This window comes from Clarias gariepinus, chromosome 1, assembly GCF_024256425.1.
Source record: "Clarias gariepinus isolate MV-2021 ecotype Netherlands chromosome 1, CGAR_prim_01v2, whole genome shotgun sequence".
In the NCBI taxonomy this organism is placed as follows: domain Eukaryota; kingdom Metazoa; phylum Chordata; class Actinopteri; order Siluriformes; family Clariidae; genus Clarias; species Clarias gariepinus.
This window is the reverse complement of record NC_071100.1, coordinates 44518962-44537728: the sequence shown is the minus strand read 5'-3', so window position 1 is coordinate 44537728 and position 18767 is coordinate 44518962.

Sequence of the window (18767 nt, the reverse complement as noted above, 5' to 3'; positions counted from 1 at the left end):
GTGTCGACGTTGTAACCTGAAAGAGATCAGTGACTGCAAAGTGTTGGTAGGGGAGAGTGTAGCCAGACAACACAGAATGGTGGTGTGTAAAATAACCCTGGTGGTGAGGAAGGTGAAGAGGACAAAGGCAGTGCCGAGGACAAAGTGGTGGTAGTTGAAAAAGGAAGAATGTTGTGTAGTTTTCAAGGAGGAGTTGAGACAGGTTATAGATGATCAGAAGGAACTTTCAGTTGACTGGACAACTACAGCCAATGTGATCAGGGAGACAGGTAGGAGGGTACTTGGTGTATCATCAGGTAAGGGGAAAGTGGACAAGGAGACTTGGTGGTGGAATGAGGAAGTCCAGGAGTGTATACAGGGAAAGAGGCTAGCTAAGAAGAAGTGGGACACTGAGAGGACTGAAGAGAGTAGACAGGAGTACAGGGAGATGCAGAGTAAGGTGAGGGTAGAGGTGGCAAAGGCCAAACAAAGAGCATATGAGGACTTGTATGCTAGGCTAGACAGTAATCAGGGAGAGGGGGATCTGTACAGGTTGGCGGGCAGAGAGATAGAGATGGGAAGGATGTGCAGCAGGTTAGAGTGATTGAAGGGAGAGATGGAAATGTACTGACAGATGCCAGAAGGGTAATGGGAAGATGAAAGGTGTACTTTGAGGAGTTGATGAATGAGGAAACGAAAGAGAACAAATAGTTAAAGAGGTGACTGTTGTGGAACAGGAAGTAGCAAATATTAGTAAAAGTGAGGTGAGAAGGGCGTTGAAGAGGATAAAGAGTGGAAAGGCTGTTGGTCCTGATGACATACCTGTGGAGGTATGGAAGTGCTTAGGAGAGGTGGCAGTAGAGTTTTTGAGTTTTAGCTTTGAGGTATAAAGCTAATGAGCCAGACAATGAAGCTGTGGGAAAGTAGTAGTGAGTAGTGGAAGCTAGGTTAAGGGCAGAGGTGAGCATTTGTGAACAGTAATATGGTTTTATGCCTAGAAAGAGTACATCAGATGCAGTATTTGCTTTGAGGGTGCTGGCAGAGAAGTACAGAGAAGGTAACAGGGAGTTGCATTGTGTCTTTTTAGATTTAGAGAAAGCGCATGACAGGGTGCCAAGAGAGGAGCTGTGGTATTGTATGAGGAAGTCTGGAGTGGCAGAGAAAAATGTTAGAGTGGTGCAGGACATGTATGAGAGCTGTAAGACAGTGGTAAGATGTGCTGTAGGTGTGACAGAAGAGTTCAAGGTGGAGGTGGGTCTGCATCAAGGATCGGCTCTAAGCCCCTTTTTATTTGCTCTGGTGATGGACAGGTTGACAGATGAGGTAAGACAGGAGTCCCCATGGACTATGATGTTTGCAGATGACATTGTGCTTTGTAGCGAGAGCAGGGAACAGGTGGAGGAAAATTTGGAGAGGTGGAGGTATGCTCTGGAAAGCAGAGGAATGAAGGTTAGCCACAGCAAGACGGAATACATGTGTGTAAATGAGAGGGACCCAGGAGGATCGGTGAGGCTACAGGGAGCAGAGGTAAAGAAGGTGCAGGATTTTAAGTACTTGGGGTCAACGGTCCAGAGCAACGGAGAGTGTGGAAAGGAGGTGAAGAGGCGGGTACAGGCAGGTTGGAATGAGTGGAGAAAAGTGTCAGGTGTGTTGTGCGATAAAAGAGTATCAGCGAGAATGAAAGGAAAGGTGTACAGGACAGTGGTGAGACCAGCGATGCTCTACGGCTTAGAGACAGTGGCACTGAAGAAAAGACAGGAGGCAGAGTTGGAGGTAGCAGAGCTGAAGATGTTGAGGTTCTCTTTGGGAGTGACAAGGATGGATAGGATTAAGAATGAGTTTATCAGAGGGACAACCCACGTTAGATGCTTTGGAGATAAAGTCAGAGAGGCCAGATTGAGGTGGTTTGGACATGTTCAGAGGAGAGATGGTGAATATATCGGTAGAAGGATGCTGAGGTTGGAACTGCCAGGCAGGAGGTCTAGAGGAAGACCAAAAAGGAGATTTATGGATACAGTGAGAGAGGACATGAAGTAAGTTGGTGTGAGAGAAGAGGATGCAGAGGATAGGGTTAGATGGAGGCAGATGATTCGCTGTGGCGACCCCTGAAAGGGAACAGCCGAAAGACAAAGAAGAAGAAGACTGGAATTCCACCCTTCGATCCCCGCTGCCTCTGCAATCTCCGTTCTGCCACTCTACCCATCGCCACCTTTCGCCAGCTGTGTGCCCGCATGCCAGCATGGCACAGCCAGAGGAACTGCACGTGCACTTCATCCCTTCCCCTTTCTTTTCATCCCTCCTCCCCTCCTTTAACCCTTTCCTTTCCTATTTTACCTAAATAATTTATCCCTTTTTCCGTAAGACCTCACCTGGTGTCCGTGCTTCATGGTGCTGCCCGTGCAAATAGGCTCAAATCGGTTACAGATACCAAATCCCGAGCCCCAACCTCATTTAAATTAAATTAACAAATATTGTAAGTAAACAACAATAGCCCACGTTTAGAAATTCTTTCAGAGGCTGCATTGGGCTGGTGTTATGCGCAGAGCGCCGGGAGATTTCCTGAAGCTCAAATCAACGAAAACTACACTTTTGACACAATAACAGCAATCTTTCAAACATTTTGCAGGTTGCCGTTTGGAGAAACTAGAGAATAAAGAATAAACAAAATTTAACAAATTTCCCACTTGTGGGACTAATAAAGGTTTATCTTATCTTAAACCAGTTGTTGGTTTAAGATAAGCAACCCAAAATGAGCAACACAACAATGTGTTTTTGACCAAAAACAGAATTTTGACCCAGCATAAACCACCCAACGATGTGTTTACAGAAACAACACAGCATTTTTTTGTGCGTCTTTTTTGAGTTGTTGTAATGTTTTATTCTGAAAGTCTATTTTACCAGTTATTTCTATATTTAAAGTTTGATGTATTTTTAATGTATTTTTTTTAAATCACAATAAACAGATTATAGGAATAATATACAGAGGCTATAGGCTAGATGGGCTATTTATCAGTTCATTCTTTGAACAAATAAAATTATCAGCTAGTGAACTTGATCGTCTGTCCAAACAACATTTAACCAATGTTTTTTTTTTTTTTTTTACTCATTATTATGCAATAAATAAATAAATACAATAAATTAATCTCTGGTTCAGATTTTTCATTTTTGTTGTGCAAAGTTCTCAGATGTGGAAATGACAATCACTGTAGTATTTCTTCAATACAAAATTTTGTTAAGACATTTTTATGACTTAATTATATTTAAAACTGTGTAAAGTAAAAAATGTCACTTTGCGCCACCTGGCGGTCATTTCAAGATTGACTTTAAAATGCAACTGATTTATTTTGGCTGCCGTCGTTTTGCCACGGCGGCGAGCGCAACGGTAATAGCCATTTTGCTTGTGTACCTACTGGAACATCGGGCTTCATGTTACCACACTGTACAGGAGTTAGCAAGCTGACCACTCATAATTGTATCGTTTTCTCTATTTTGCCCTGACTTTTGCAACAGTATCCTGCTCCACCCCTGATATTCTGTGAAATGTATTTATCTTTGTCTTTACATGAAGGCCTTTTTAAGCTACAGGAGGAGCATGAACAAGCTGATGAAGTTGTCATAGTTCTTGAGCGTGACTATGGAGCAGCTTTAGGAGTGATGTTTGGTCAGGTCTGTGCTCTGAATATTGAATTCCAAATGGACTTGACGGACACCTATGAAGCCATTCAAACGATTTCTCTTAAACTTGAGCTGACGTAAATATTTGAATTACAAATTGAGTCAACTTAAGATTTATAACTGGGTACATGTTGTGTCAACTAAACAGCATTGTGAAATATTTTGTTTAGACAGAAAATCTCCCTAAAAGTTGAGTAAACTTAAAAAAGCTGTGCAACATGAATAAATATTTTAGTATTCTAATAGTGAATTGTGTTTTGTGTTTGTAGTACTATAGGTGAATGTAAAATAGCTAAAGTTGACTTTGGAGGGAAATCACATTGGTTTGATTTACTGTACTACTAGCAGGTTGGATTTTAAGGAAGATTATATTACTGCTCAGTATAATGTGGCATTAAGTTTTTACAAAAACATTGATTTTATTCTTTATTCTCCACTTATTTACCTATAAAATTTTTGCTTGGAAAAATGTGGTTTAGATTAATTATTATAATTATCATTTGTTTATTCATTTATTTGTTTATTTATTGAGTGTAGAGGATAAAGACGTGACATTATTTTTTAGTACTTTATATGCAGTTTAAAAGACTAAGAAGTACTGTATGTAATTCAGTTTTGGTTTAAAGAGGTGGACATTTTTTCAATACCTGATTTTAGTGCTTTATTCTGCCCCCTGGTTTGTGTTAGTTCACCAGGGGGGCAAAATAAAGCAATAAAATCAAAGCAATAAAATCAACAAGTGAACAAGTTTACTTACACAAAATTTAAATTAGGAAAAATTCATTTCTAAATGTACTTGGTAAGCTCAACTAGGCAGTGTCCAATTGGATAATTTGACAACTGATTAATGCAACTAATACTAAACTAATACTTACTGTTTCTATTATTATTATTATCATTATTATTATAAGCCACAGTCTCTATAAAAACGATGACCACCTTGGCAGGTGAACCAAACAATTTATCCTCTTTTGAGTGACACCAGATAAAGTTATATTGATAATTAAGTGAATCAGGTTCAGGCACTGCCATAACATTAGGCAACATCAGTGTACAGCTTGGTACAGAGAGAGAAGAAGAGAGAGAGAGAGAGAGAGAAAACTGTGTCAAGGTTTTTGTACAGCGCCATTGGATTTCCTGTCACTGTGGGCACCAGAGCACAGTAGTATAGTGCAGAGTCTGATACAGCAGCAGAGGAGATGAGCAGATCCACTTGTTTATTTTTATCATCGATGTTAGCAGATAGACGTGGTGGCATAGGGTCAGTTTTAGCTCCACTGGGCACAATGTAAAGAAGGTACTCAGGTTTTAGTTTGTGATCTTGTTTGTACCATTGCAGGCTGTTTGTTGAAGTACTCTTTTTGTAGCTGCAGGACAGAGTAACATTATCACCTTCAGCTACAACTTTATGGGTTAAAAGTGGCTCTATTGGATTTGCCGTTGATTTACCTGTTAAAGAGAAGAGATCAGTGTTTTTAACAAAATTTTGCAATACATATTGACTACATATTCATTAGTTGAACTTTCTGAAATAACACAAAATAAGTTTAAATTAGAGTTTAAGGATTAACTCACCTAATGAAAGCCACAGCCACATAAATAAAACAGTGAACATGATGAATGAATGAAGACCAAAACACAATATGTTGAAGACTTGCTGTTCGCTTAGAGCATGTTAAAAGTTGATAAGGCTCCACCTCTCAGCCTCACATGACAGTGTTAATGATGGTACAGGCAGATTCTTAACCCAATACTGTTTTCTGGCTATACATTCCTTTTTACATACATTTACATACATATTACATACATTCAGAAAGGAATCAATAAATACAGGAAGAACTGTGGCCAGAAAAAAGTGAAATGATCATGATTGGATATAAATTTAAATGTTTGGTGAAATAAAATTGTGAAAAAAAAAGAACTTATGGCTATGTTAAGGTAGCTCAGTGGTTGAGGCATTGGATTACGGTTCAGAAGATCCCAGTTTCAAATCCCACAACCACCAAGTTGCCACTGTTGGGCCCTTGAGCAAGGCCCTTAACCCTTAACTGCTCAGATGTGTAATGAGATAAAAATGTAAGTCGCTCTGGATAAGAGCGTCTCGTAAATGTCAAATGTATAAATGTATAAACAGCTGGTAAGAAAACCATATATCAGTGAGTGAAAACAAACAAATAAAAATATTTAATTTGTTAGCGAGCAAAAGTAAGCATGTGGAGAATATGAAAAAGATCATGTGGTCAGATGAGTCCAGAATTAATTCAATTCAATTCAATTTTATTTGTATAGCACTTTTAACAATTGGCATGGTCCCAAACCTTCACAATCAAAATAATTATTTAAGTTTGTATGGAATTTTAATGTGTATGAATCAAAATGGTCAGATAGTCCCTGGTGAGCAAGCCGAGGGCGACAGTGGCAAGGAAAAACTCCCTGAGATGGTAGTAGGAAGAAACCTTGAGAGGAACCAGACTGATCTGGGTGAAACAGAGAGCAGGAATTGATCTGCATTCATACTGTGTGTTAGTTGACAGGCAGTTCAGCATAACAGTTGATGGTAAGTGATGTTAATATGGAGTCCAGGTAGTTATTGAAGACCCAGGTAGACTTGTAAGAAGTTCCAGTCATGAACTATCGAACTGTCAAGTCCCCAGAGAAACAGTTGCCAACACCAGTCAAGGCCAGAACCGTCTTCTAGGTAGAGAGAACCATCCCCAGACACGAGACGCATCCCAAAGAGACACAGGGCATCCATGTGATGAGCTTTTTTCTTTCTCTTTTATGCACACGCACACACACAGGAAGCTCTTGGCTTCAGGGTTGGGCCAAGGCCAAAACAATAAACAAAACCCTGTCCCTATCTCCTCCCGTAAGCAAACTAACCCCCACAAAAAAAACCTAAAAACCAAAAACACTGGGCTAACCTAACTTCCTACCTAAACAAAAAAACAGGAGAAAACGGGTTTTAATAAAAATGGCACCCAACCCCTACTGCTTCCATAGAAAAAAAAGTATGTACAAACAAAAAGGCTATTTACAATATTTACAACAAAAACAATTAAATAAAGATAGAAACAAAACCAACACTTAACACCCAACTCACAAAATACCAGCGCGACCCAACAGTTTGTACACAAAAGCACAACACGTGCTGCTCCAGGGCCAGCCAATTCCCGTCGCTTGTCACGGCACGCTCAATCAGGGCGGGACTTCCTGTAACAAGGAGAGTGAGGGAGAGAGAAAAAGAAGGGAGAGAGAGAGAGCGGCACAGCGGACACGCATGCATACATACGTGCACTACACCTGCACGTAACAGTTCCGAACACTATTTGGAAGACTATTCCATAATTTTGGGGCTTTGTAAGAAAAAGCTCTGCCCCCAGCTGTAGTTTTCATAATACACGGTACTGATAAGCAGCCTGCATCCTTTGATCGAAGTCGGCGTGGCGGATTGTAAGACACCAGCAGTTCACTCAGATACTGCGGTGCGAGACCATTTAATGCTTTATGTGTCAAAAGTAGTATTTTAAAATCAATGAGAAATTTCACAAGGACCAGTGAATTGAAGATAAGATAGGTGTGATGTGCTCATATCTTCTAGTTCTAGTTAGGACTCTCGCTGCTGCATTCTGGACTAGCTGAAGCTTGTTTATGCACCTAGTTGAACAACCAGACAGTAGGGCATTACAATAGTCCAAACTTGAGGTGATTCAGTTATGAACTAGTTTTTCTGCATCATTTAGCGACAATATATTTCTTATCTTGGCAATATTTCTGAGGTGAAAGAATGCTAACCTGGTAATATTATCTACATATGCTTCAAATTAAAGACTGGAATCTATAATCACACCGAGGATGGGTCAGACAGGTCCGGAGGGCAGAGGGAGTCTAGATCACTGGCAGCTCAGAAACGACATGTGTAGCTCCTCAGAGAGAGGGGGAGAGAGGGAAGAGAAAGAGCGGGAGAGATAGCAGAAGAGGAGAGATAACAGTTAGGTCTGGTCACAGTCATATAATGTATAATGTAAATATATATTTACTGTAGAGTGCAAGCAGAGACTCCGGCAGGACTAACTATGACTAACTAACTAAAAGGGAGAGCCAGAAGGAAACACAGACATGAGGGCTTCCTGAGATGTAAAGCAACCAGTCACCTAACCGTCAACAAACCTGAGTGATCAATGAGAGTGGGGAAGACAGCATTTAAACACACTAGTTCACCATAATACTCTACGTCCATAAGTCCCCCAGATCTGCTCCTTTACCCAAGACAAATCTATTTATAAAAATGCTTGGCTAAATAAATAGGTTTTTAGCCTGGACTTAAACACTGAGACTGTGTCTGAGTCCTGTTACGACCCCTTAGTCTAGGGTTCAGGAACGCAATAAAATAAAAAAGAACCTCTACAACCAGGTTTAAGTGTGCGTGGTCTTTTATTTTATAATAAAAGACCAAATATTTTATAATGTTATGCTGAAGACATATAACTGTGTCGTCAGCATAACAGTGAAAACTACTGAACCCTGTGGAACACCAAACTCCACTAGAGAACATGCAGAATAATCACTATTTAAGTTTACATACTGATACAGATCGGTCAAATAGGATCTGAGCCAGGAGAGGGCTGTACCCTTAATTCCTACTACATTTTCTAATCTGTAAAGAAGAATACCATGATCAATGGTGTCAAAAGCTGCACTGAGGTCAAGTCATACAAGCATGGTTACACAACCTTGATTAGAGGCCAATAGGAGGTCATTTACTACTTTAACGTGTGCTGTCTCTGTGCTGTGATGAGGCCTAAATCCTGGGCCCAGTTTTTCAAAAGTAATCCACTAGGATTTTGAATAAAGGATTGGATCAAATCTTGAAAATGGGTTTTTCAAAAGAAAAAATGGATTACATAATCGGATTAGATCACGTAATCCAATCCTGGTTTTGATCCGGATCAAACCTTTAGTTTGGGTTTTTCAGAACTTTTTTGTAGGATTTGGATCACATTGATCCAAAAAATCTGGATTAAACTGATCCCATCAGAAGGGTGGATTCAGCGTGCATTTCATGCCCAAAATGTAATGAAAATTAAAAAAATGTATCAAATAATACTATATTTGGATCATGCAGTATCTTACAAGATATCCTATTTATTCATAAGGTTTTAATTTTAGTTGTTCACCCGTCAGGCTACAGTGATTAGGTAAGCTTTAATGTGTTTAGCCCTTCAGTATAGGCCTACAGCAAAGTAGAAAGAGTTTGGCCTCATAAAATAATCCCCCAAACAGCTGTCAGAATTGACCAAAAACAAAAAAAATATTTTGTCACTAATTAATATATATATTTAATATCACAGTCAAAAATATTTTTGTTTTTAGAATATTCATTAGTGATGCATGCAATGATTACAGAATAACCAAAAAAATGCAAAGAATGGCAATTACTGATTTTTTAAATCCAAAACAAATCCAAATCAGAAATAGTGTCTAACTATTGCGTCCCATGTTGCACGTTCTGTTTGCTCGTTCTGGCAGAATGCAGGAGGTTGGTCAGGCTCTCCAAGGGGCTCAGGTGCATCATTGTCAGCACAGAGAGGGACATTGCGCTTAGTAGCGATGTTGTGCAGGACAATACAGGCAAAGGTTATGTTGCATGCTTTCTGTGGTTCCGCTCCCAGGTAGTTAAGGCATGCAAAGCGCCTCTTAAGAACTCCATTTAAACGCTCAATTGCACATCTTGCTCTGCAATGAGCAGTGTTGAAGCGAGGCTGCGCCGGTGTATTTGCTGTTAGAAAAGGAGTCATCAGCCATCGTAGGAGTGGGTAGGCACTGTCTCCTAATATTATGCCACCTGGTCGGTTGGTTTGGAGGTCCCTATATAGAGTGCTCTCCCTCAGGATGCGTGCATCATGGACAGACCCAGGCCACTTAACAACGCAGTTGGTGATGATGAGGTCAGCATCACACACAAGTTGGACATTTATGCTATGCCTCCCCTTTCTGTTTATAAAATCCCATTCATTCTCACGAGGTGCTTGTATATGCACATGTGTGCAGTCGATTGCTCCAATAGTATTGGGCATATTCCCCAGAAGAAAAAAACTGCGCTTGGCCTGGGCATTCTGGTTGTCCCTTGGAAAAGAAACAAATTCATTGACCAGGCTGGCCAGTGCGATTGACACATCTCTCACCACATCACACACAGCTAATTTCACCACTCCCATATAGTCACCAACAACTTGATAGAAAGTCCCACATGCATAAAATCAAAAAGCAATGAGGATCTGGTCTTCCACAGACAGAACGTGACTCCTTTGGGTTCTGTGTTGAAGTTTTGGCCTGATAAGGTTTACAAGGTACTCTATATCAGCCTTCCCAAAGCGAAACCGGACATACAGCTCCTCAGTGGTGTATTGCTATAGTGGCTTAGTACGTTCAACATACATCCTTTGACGGTATCCTCTCCTGGCAAAGTGGTGGTGGCGGTGGACAACACCTGCCATTTCACTGTCTCTCTGTGAATCCTCTGAGAAAGGCTGATTTATATGGCTGTGTAATTGGTCTTTTTAAACACACCTATTACAACTGATTAGTTTTGGCTTGTGTTCAATTGAGGCAATTGGACCCAAGGCCTATAAATGATGAACAATGTTCACTATAGTAAAGCAACGGAACCATGGACTCAAGAAGCTGTAACTTCACTGCTGCTGAAACCAATGCACTACTAGAGGGTGTTCGGTGCCATTATGGAACAATAGTGGGAAGTTTTAATTCTGTTAAGGATACCAACAAAAAGAAAAGTGATGTTTGGATTTTAATCACAGAAAATGTGAATGCCATAGGGTCTGGCCAGAGGAGGACCACAGACCAAATCAAATTGCAGTGGAAGAATCTTAAGGCCAGGGCAACAAAGGACCATGCTGAAGCCAACAACCCACAAACAGGCAACAAGCCCTTTAAGAGGGGAGATTACACAGATGTGGTCCTCGACATCATTAGAGGTAAGAAGTCGCAAGCTCTTCATGGTATTCAAGGTGTTGTAGGGGATGGCGAGCCTTGTATTGAGGAGGAGGAGGAGAATCTGCCAGTTCCTCCTGAGGCTGATCCAGAGAGCGTATTTATATTGAATCTCAGCTCTGTTCCTGAGAAAGAAGCTGCATCCGTAATGGCTACAAGATGTTTATGTATGGATGGATATATTAGTGGTTTGGATTTCATGAGACCAATGTGTGAATGTAAATGGTGTGGATGTGAAGGGAGGAGTACACGGGAGAAACAAAGAGAATGTGCTAAAAAATGTGTGTATTGTATACTAATAGAGGCAGTGTTAAAAACATGTGTCTTTTTCGCTTTGTTCTGCCTGAACTAAGAAGTCAACTATAGGTAGTTGATTACTCTTTCCTGGGAGCATTCACCTGTAGGGGGGCAGGGGCGCGCTGCTCAGAAATACACAGACTCTCGTTGTGAAGCAGCAGCTCCGTGTGTTGTTTTTAACAATAATATCTCCCCTCATCAGGCGGTGAGGGTGCTACATTTTGGAGGCACCGCTGGGATTCTCTTCACTTCTTGATTCAATAAAGGTTGGCGTCCATAGATGATGGTCTACCTCCAGTGCTATCCATTCTAAATTTGGTCTTGGACAAAGAGCGGAGTGGGAACGGCTGGCGTCATTATCGAGTCGGGAGACAAAGTGCATGCTGTCCGGGATTGATCTTCGAGTTCCAGAGCATTGCCATCTTCCAACAAGCTAAGCACGCTTTTGCATATCACACTGCACATACCTAGAGCCAAAGTGAACAATGGATCAGCTAGAGGACTTGAAACTCGAAGTGATAGGATCATTGTATTCGCTGTCAAGAGAAATACTTGTTAAATTGTGTGAGTTTATAAATATTGATGAGTGTGAAAATGTCATCAGTAAAACGCGCTCAGGTGTCATCTCTGTGCTTGTGAAACATATTGAGAGGGAGGAGTTAAGTGAACTAGAAGATGAGGGTATGTCTGAGTTTTTGCATTTAAGGGACAAGATATATGAACTACAGCGGGATAATGAACAAACCCCAGAGCCACAAATCACAGCTCAGGTGGTGACTGTAGATGCAGGGCAGGAAAGTCTACAAAAGGAGATTGACAAATTACAGCTAGCCCTGCAAAAGTTGATTGAACAAAAGCAGAACATTGTTACAAACACACAGCAAATTACTGCTCCAACCCACATAAACACACAGTTAAGTGCAGGTACACCAAAAAACACCAGTTTAAATGAACCCCGAGCATTGGCACGGCCAGTTGTAGCGACCTGGAACCGAGAGTTCAAGATATCTGGTCAAATAGGTGAACCTGGACAAAAAGATAAACTCACCTTCTCGAGTCTTGCACACCAAATCGAACATGGGCTGAGCAGGGGTTTTTCCGAACTTGAAATTGTGGATGCTGTAATAAGAGCAATTGCACCAGGCATGCAGCTTCGTAGCTACCTGGAGGGAAAGATAAACCTTACACTGCCCACACTGAGGCGCATACTCAGGGCCCATTTTCAAGAAAGGGGCGCAACGGAATTGTATAAACAACTCACATCAGAGGTCCAAAGCCACAAAGAGACTCCCCAAAGCTTTCTTGTCCGCTGTTTAGACCTAAGGCAAAAAATCTTATTTGCCTCACAAGAAGCTGACTCCAGTTTAAAGTATGACCCGAACCTGGTCCAGAGTATGTTTCTTCATACTATCCTGACTGGCCTGCAGAATGACAGCATCAGGGGTGACCTGCGACCCTATTTAACACAACCTGGTGTGAGTGATGAACTGCTCTTTGATAAAGTCAATCTAGCATGCGCCCATGAGGCTGAACGGCAAAATAAAAAGAAATTTGTTCAATCAAATGTTACAAAGGTGCACACTGTCCAATCCAATGACCCCAACATTGAAAAGAAAGGAAAAGCACTATGTCAGAAAAACACTGAGAAGACGGAATTTGATATTCTAAATGAGTTGAGGGAAATGCGCTCAGAAATGGCTTTGCTGAAAGATCTTAGCGTAGAGGTTTCTCAGATTAAAACGTCAATAAAACAGCCGCAGATCATGTCTGCCCAGAGTTCCAACCTAGTAACAGACGTAACCAGTGCGCTACCGCCACAAGCTCAGTATTACCAGCAGCCTTATATGCAGAGAAGAGAGACAGGACAGCGTCCACAGTGGTTTCCAGCACAGCGGTATTACCCCCTACAACTCAAATAAGAAAATGTGTTGCCTGTCAGAAAAGTGGCTTAGACCTCTATTGTACTTATTGTTACAAGTGTGGTGGCAGTGACCATTTTTCAGCTGGCTGTCGGGCGCGGATGACCATGGTTCACAGGAATGGCCCTTTAAACGAGAATGGGTCACGACCGCGGGACAGGGAGTGACCGGTTCTGTACAAGAGTCCCCTCAGCGCTGTACGTACTGTGGTGTCGTTAGTCCAGGCATCATATTAAGGCACTGTCCAAACTGTAAACAGACATTGTATTGTTCAAAAGCATGCGAAGCAAATCATTGGGCCAGTCATCAGAAGCAGTGTAAACAGTATTCAAAATCAAGTGTGAGTACAAAAATTATGACGTCAAGCAAACCTACTTATGCTGCATTGGTAGGAAAACAGTGTCTTGTGCAATGCTACCTTCAAGACTTATTAGTGGAAGTATTATGGGATACTGGTTCTCAAGTCTGTATTGTCGATGAATGGTGGAAAAATGAATACTTGCCAGATGTGAAATTGAGGGATGTATCAGAGGCAGTGGATGCACCTGACGAACTTCGCCTGGTAGCGGCAAATGGTCATGACATACCCTACATAGGATGGATGGAAGTCACCTTTGGACTAGAGCTGGACAGAAAGAAAGACAGTGGACTTACCATACCAGTGCTAGTGATGAGGGGCAGACACTTGTGCCATCCTATCATTGGGTATAATGTAATTGAGCATATATCAACTAAGAACAGGTTAAGCCAGGCACACGATAGTGATGTAGGAAAGGAGAAAAAACAAAAGATTCAAGCATTTATCAGGCAAGTCTACGCAGAAAGGCCACAGGAGTACACCATCAAAACCACAAGGGAACGAGTCAGTGTGGCTAAACATACTTCAGTTCAAATTGAGTGTAAAATACAGACATCTCCACTGAATGAGGATACAGTACTAATTTTTGAACCTGATGTGAACCCTACATGGACTGAGGGGTTGGAGTTTTGCGAAACCCTTGTGAAACTGCGGAGAAAGACCTCACCATATGTCATAGTTTCTGTTCAAAACCCTACTGATCATGATATAATGCTGGATGGCAAAACAATTATCGGCACAGTGCACCCAGTCCAGGCCGTATACCCATGTGCTGTATTTGAGAAGCCCCACCCCAAATCTGTGACAGTAGGTCAAGTCACCAATATGTCTGAACTAGACTCTGATTCAACATGGGACCCACCCTTGGACTTAAGTCACCTCAGTGAGAGTAAAAGGCAACTTGTAAAACAGATGTTAAGAGAGGAAGCAGCTTCCTTCTCAAAGTCTGATGATGACATTGGCTGCATAGACGGACTACAATTGACCATCTCGCTAAAAGACACTACCCCCGTCACCCGCACTTACCAGTCAGTTCCTAGACCTCTGTACAAAGAGATGAAGGACTACCTCCACGACCTAATAGCCCATGGGTGGGTGCGAAAGTCAAACTCTGCATATTCCTCGCCTGTAGTTTGTGTTCGAAAAAAAGATGGAAGTTTACGTTTGTGTATAGACTATAGGGAACTAAATCGAAAGACAAACCCTGACAGACAGCCCATCCCGCGGGTTCAAGACATCATGGACAGTCTAGGAGGGAATACCTGGTTCTCATTACTTGACCAAGGGAAAGCATATCATCAGGGCTTTATGGCCAAAGAGAGTCGACCCTTAACAGCATTTGTAACACCATGGGGGTTGTATGAATGGATTCGGATCCCATTTGGTCTGATGAATGCCCCCGCAGCTTTCCAACGCTGCATGGAAGAGTGCCTGGAAGAGCTCAGGGATGACTGCTGTGTCCCTTACCTTGATGACACCCTGGTGTTTAGCAAATCATTTGAAGACCATGTTAATGATGTGAGGAGGGTCTTGCAGCATTTAAGGCAACGTGGAATTAAGCTTAAGCCAAAAAAATGTGAAGTGTTTAAGCGAGAAGTACGTTACCTGGGGAGGATTGTTTCTGCAGAAGGGAATAGAATGGACCCTGCCGACACGGCAGCAGTAAGAGCGTTGAAGGAAAAAAGACCTGCCACAGTGGGACAGTTGCGAGCAGTACTTGGCCTGTTGAGTTATTACAGGCAATATATCCAAAGTTTTTCCAAGATCGCTGGACCGCTGTATGATCTGCTGAAGAGAACAGATGAGACAAAAGGGGAGGAAAGTAATGGCCTTACTACTAGGGCCATGATCAGCAAGAAAAAGGGAGTGCCTTCTCAAAAACCCATTGCATGGACAGAACATCATCAGCAGATATTGGAGAAATTGATAGACTGCCTGGCAGAACCTCCAGTCCTTGGATTTCCTGATTTTACGCAACCCTTCGTACTTCATACAGATGCCTCAAACCAGGGGCTTGGTGCTGTCTTATACCAACAACAAAGTGGTAAACTTAGAGTGATTGCTTACGGATCCCGCACATTGACAGCCTCCGAACGAAATTATCATATGCACTCAGGGAAACTGGAGTTTTTAGCGTTGAAGTGGTCAATCACTGAGAAGTTCCGTGATTATTTGTATTACGCACCCACCTTTACTGTCTACAGCGACAACAATCCGCTTACCTATGTAAATGCAACAGGATGCAGATGGGTAGCAGAACTGGCGGACTTTCATTTTACCATTAAATACCGCCCTGGGAAAGAAAACGTTGATGCAGACAGTTTATCCCGAATGCCACTGGATATGGAAGGTATAATGGAGCAATGTACAGAGGAACTCTCATCAGACTGTGTAAAAGCAACCATACAGGCTATAGAAGTTCAAGGTCTGGCCATGTCATGGATGGCCACAGCTTCATTTTTTGACTCAAAGGGTACAGTGAACCAGACTGAGATTTATCCTGCCGAACAGATCCGCCAAGCACAGAGGGATGATACTCACATTGGACCAATAGTACAATTTAAATTAGCTGACATGAAACCCACCAAACAGTCATTAAAATCACTCAGTGCAAAGAGTAAAAGTCTGCTGCGCCACTGGGACAAGTTGTACATGGAAGAGGATGGAACCCTCCGCAGGAGGACAGCTAACCGGAAACAGTTAGTGTTACCAGAAAAATACAAACAATGTGTTATGGAAGAGCTGCATAGTAAAATGGGACATCAAGGGGTGGAAAGAACGGCATCATTGATTGGAGACAGATTTTTCTGGCCAAAAATGCAGTGTGAAATTGAACATTTTGTGACAAAGAGATGCAACTGTCTAAAACAAAAGAAACCAAGTAGAGAGACCAAAGCACCCCTCATGAATATTGTAACCACTCATCCCTTTGAACTTGTGTCCATTGATTTTCTGCACCTTGATAAAAGTAAAGGGGGATACGAATATATATTAGTTATAGTTGATCATTTCACAAGGTTCGCACAAACTTATGCAACAACATCGAAATCAGCCAAAACAGTCGCTGAGCGAATTTTTAATGACTATGCACTTAGATTCGGATTTCCCCAAAAGATTCATCATGACCAGGGAGCAGAATTCGAAAACCAATTATTCTCCCTTTTAAAAAAGAATTGCGGGGTGGCAGGGTCACGAACAACCCCATATCACCCTCAAGGAAACGGACGTTGCTTCAGATGCTAAAGACGTTAACAGAGGCCCAGAAGGCCAACTGGAAGGAATCATTGAACAAGCTGACCTTTGCTTACAACAGTACACGATGCGAGGTTACTGGATTTTCCCCATTCTACCTTCTGTTTGGAAGGTCACCAAGACTACCCGTTGATTTCCTTTTTGGATTAGCACCCGAAGGAGGGGCTGATGACCATAAGGAGTATGTAAAAAGATGGAGGCAAGGAATGCGGGAGGCATATGAAATTGTTGAGGAAAATGCCAGAAAGTCAGCTGGAAGGAATAAGAGAAACCATGAGAGGTAAGTAAGGAGTTCAGTCCTACAGCCTGGTGACCGTGTTCTGGTGCGAAATCTCACACCCAGGGGAGGCACAGGGAAACTGCGCAATCATTGGGAAGATCTTATACACAGTGTTGTCCGCAGAATGGGAGAGGGCCCTGTTTACGAAATAAAACCAGAACTGGGAAAGGGCAGATCGAGGGTCCTGCACCGGAATCTCTTATTGCCATGCGATTACTTACCGCTGGAAATTGAATCAAGTACACAACCAACGACCAAGAAAAAAATTGATAAGTCAGCGGCTGTAGTCAACAAGGATTTCGGGTCAGAAGATGAGGATGAAGGGTATGCATATTACTATGACCTCCCTGAGCCCCATCAATTTGCAGAAGGAAACAATGAGTTAAGGGAGGCAAACCTCCCTGAGATACAGATCCATCAACCGGTGGAAGAAAACAGTGAGGGAGAGGATGCAAACATACTTGAATCCCAACTCCATCAATCTGGGAGAAGAAATAGCGAGTCAGAAAATGCAAGCATGCCAGCTAGCCAGCCCAGTAAACCTGCACAAGAAAGAGACAGAGTTAGTCAAGACGTAGTAGTGAGTGGTAAGTGGATGAACATACAGACAGGAAATGAAGTATCTCAACAGCAAACAGGCATTGGAGATAATGGACAGGTTGAACCTGACAGTCCTGGGGATATGGGTAAAGCACAAAGTGAAAGGGGCAGTGGAGAAGAACAGAGGCTCAGGTGGCCTAGAAGAGAAAGAAGACAACCAAAAACATTTACATATGACTACCTGGGTACTCCTACATGCTACAGTATAAAGCAAACAACACCCGTGACATTTCAATCAGTGCCATATGGAATGTGGAGTTTAAATCAACGGACTAGCTCAGTACCTCAGTATGCACCAGTTTTGTTCTATCCCTAAAAGAGAAATACATGTATTTACCTGAACAGGGGAGGGAGACTTCAAGGCAGACAGAAAGAAACCCGTTAAACAAAGAAAAAAATGCAGACCTCACACAGCCCATCTATTAGTTGGAGCACTTGTCCAGTACAATCATGTTTCATCTAATGATATTTCTTTTGTTTGGTGATGTCGGGACGACATTTGTTTTCGAAGGGGAGAGTGTAATGGCTACAAGATGTTTATGTATGGATGGATATATTAGTGGTTTGGATTTCATGAGACCAATGTGTGAATGTAAATGGTGTGGATGTGAAGGGAGGAGTACACGGGAGAAACAAAGAGAATGTGCTAAAAAATGTGTGTATTGTATACTAATAGAGGCAGTGTTAAAAACATGTGTCTTTTTCACTTTGTTCTGCCTAAACTAAGAAGTCAACTATGGGTAGTTGATTACTCTTCCCTGGGAGCATTCACCTGTGGGGGGGGGGGGGGGGTCAGGGGCGCTGCTCAGAAATACACAGACTCTCGTTGTGAAGCAGCAGCTCCGTGTGTTGTTTTTAACAATAATATCTCCCCTCATCAGGCGGTGAGGGTGCTACACATCCGCATTGGTTGAGCCAGTGGTAGTTGCCACAGGATCTCAGAGGAAAGGCTTAAAGTGCCCTTCTTCGAACAAAGATGATAATTACAAGGCACTTCTTCAAAAAGAGACTGAAAAGGCAGAAGCACAGCTTCGTCTGGCAGAGAAACAACTGACTCTGACCAAACTGCAGCAAACCAAGGCCAGACTTGAGATCCGCCTCCTAAAGGCTACGCTCAGACAAGCTGGTCTCTCTACATCAGATGAGGAAGTCTGAAATTATTGTGGAGTATTTGTCTTTTTTTTTATTTCATCCATCTATATTTGAAACTTGTTATAAATATCCTCAATGTACAGTGTTTGTGTTGTAGGTCTCAAATGAGCGGACTGCTGGAAGAGAATGGGGTGGGGTTTTTCTTGTTTTAATTTTTTTTTTTTTAATGTGTGTGTTTTTATTTCAAATAAAAAAAAACTTATATTGACCCCACACTGGCTATTCTACTTGTTGCTCTTTACAT